The 1,816-nt window shown below is 40.7% G+C and overlaps 1 pseudogene; it reads left to right on the top strand.

The window, feature by feature from the left end:
- The first annotated feature begins 1,001 nt into the window (after positions 1–1,001).
- LOC112857567 (multifunctional methyltransferase subunit TRM112-like protein pseudogene) lies at positions 1,002–1,492 on the top strand (annotated as a pseudogene).
- The last annotated feature ends 324 nt before the right edge of the window (positions 1,493–1,816 follow it).

Genomic DNA, 1,816 nt, shown 5'->3' with positions numbered 1-1,816 from the left:
AACATACATACAATGGGAGACAGAAGGAGGCAGATTTTCTTTTTAAGAAATAATGATTGAACACTTCCCAATTTTTATAAAAACACTAATCTACACATCTAAGAAGCTGAACAAACTCTAAGGATGTTGTAAACGAAGAGATCCACATTGAGAAACATCATAGCCTGATTATAGAAAACCAAAGAAAAAGAGAAAATTTTGAAAGTATCAGGAGAAAAATGACATGATGTCAAGGAGACCAGGACAAGGCCAGGTGTCCAGCCAGCCAGAGATGTGTCACTGGTCTGGTAACCCAGAGACACTCCGGGCCTGGTCCCCAGTCGCGTTGGTTGCAGGTACGATGTGTAGGCCACTTTTATATTATTTCCCCCATGCCCCATCCACCACCAGCTTGGGATCATATTGTGGGGCTTGGGGCAGAGTTCAGGACACTGATAGTGAAGACAGGGTCATCCTGGCCACAGCCCCATGCTACTGCAAAAGCAGCTCCCCTCCCAACGACACAGATTAACAATAAACTTCTTATCAGAAACTATGGAGGCCAGAAGGCAGGAGGGTGACATTTAAAATGCTTTAAGAAAAAGCTGTCAACCACTAATTTTATATTCAGCAACACTATCCTTCACAAAATTAATAGAAAGAATGGCATTCCCGGATAAACAAAGAGAATTAAGAGAATTTGTTGCTAACATGTCTATATTACAAGTACTAATAAAGGAAGCCTTTCAGGCTAAAAGGAGATGATGTCAGTTATTTGAATGCACAAAATGAAAATCACTGGAAATGGGAAATATGTAGGTCAATGTAAAATATTAATGTTATATTAATTATACATAAATAAATAAATATATTGTATACTCTCTATTGTATCTTGTTTTAAAATGTTTACATTGCATAAAGCAATAATTATAACACTGTATTGCTGCATTTTAACATATATTGATGCAATGTACACAATAAGAGAAGTACAAAGAGGGGATAGGAGTGTATGTTTTGGTGACATGAAGCTGCTCACCCACAACCTGTTGAGCTCGCATGTCCGGGGGGGGGGGGGGCCCCGTGGCTTCCCTCTGCGCCTCCAGGCCACTGAGGTCCGCATCAACCCCATGGAGTCAACCCCAACTTTGTGGCATGTATGATAACAAGGTGGAGTGGGCAGCGCTTCTGTAGGCAGCGGATACCTTGCACCTGGTCGAGGTACCCAAAGAGCCAATTGAAGGGTATGAGCAAGATGAGAAGTTCCTGAGGAAGATGCACCACATGCTGCTGGAGGTGGATGTGCTGGAGGGCACCCCGCAGTGCGCAGAGTCTGAACGTCTGTTTCCCATCTGTCGTGGGATCCCCAGCGTGCTGCTGAGTGAGGAGGAAACCGAGACTTAATTGTGCCAGTTGGCTGGTTTTTCATTCTGTAACTGTGTATCTCTTGATTCAAGGTCATGTGTATCCCCAACCCTTGACCCAGTGATACGTGAAACAGTGTTCTTGAGCTCGATATGTATTTTTTCTCATTAAAGGTTCAAAACCAAAAAAAAACAAAAAACAAAAAACAACGAGCCTGTATTAATCTGAAATAGATTGTGATAAATTGAGATGCATATAAGAATTGTTATAGCAACCACTAAGAAAACAACTAAAAAATATGGTACAAAGTCTATAGGGAATTTAAATAGAAACCTGAAATATTTATGTAATACACTAGGAGGCAGTAAAGGAGGAATCCAGGAACAAAGGAGGCAGGGGACTCAAAAACCAAGGAGGAAAATGACCTATATAAATACAATCATATAAATAAATTACATTGACATGAATAGTTTAA

The sequence above is a fragment of the Puma concolor genome, chromosome E2 (assembly GCF_028749965.1).
Source record: "Puma concolor isolate L17-30 chromosome E2, mPumCon1.1.hap2, whole genome shotgun sequence".
In the NCBI taxonomy this organism is placed as follows: Eukaryota; Metazoa; Chordata; class Mammalia; order Carnivora; family Felidae; genus Puma; species Puma concolor.
This window is presented reverse-complemented; position numbering and strand designations above follow the sequence as displayed.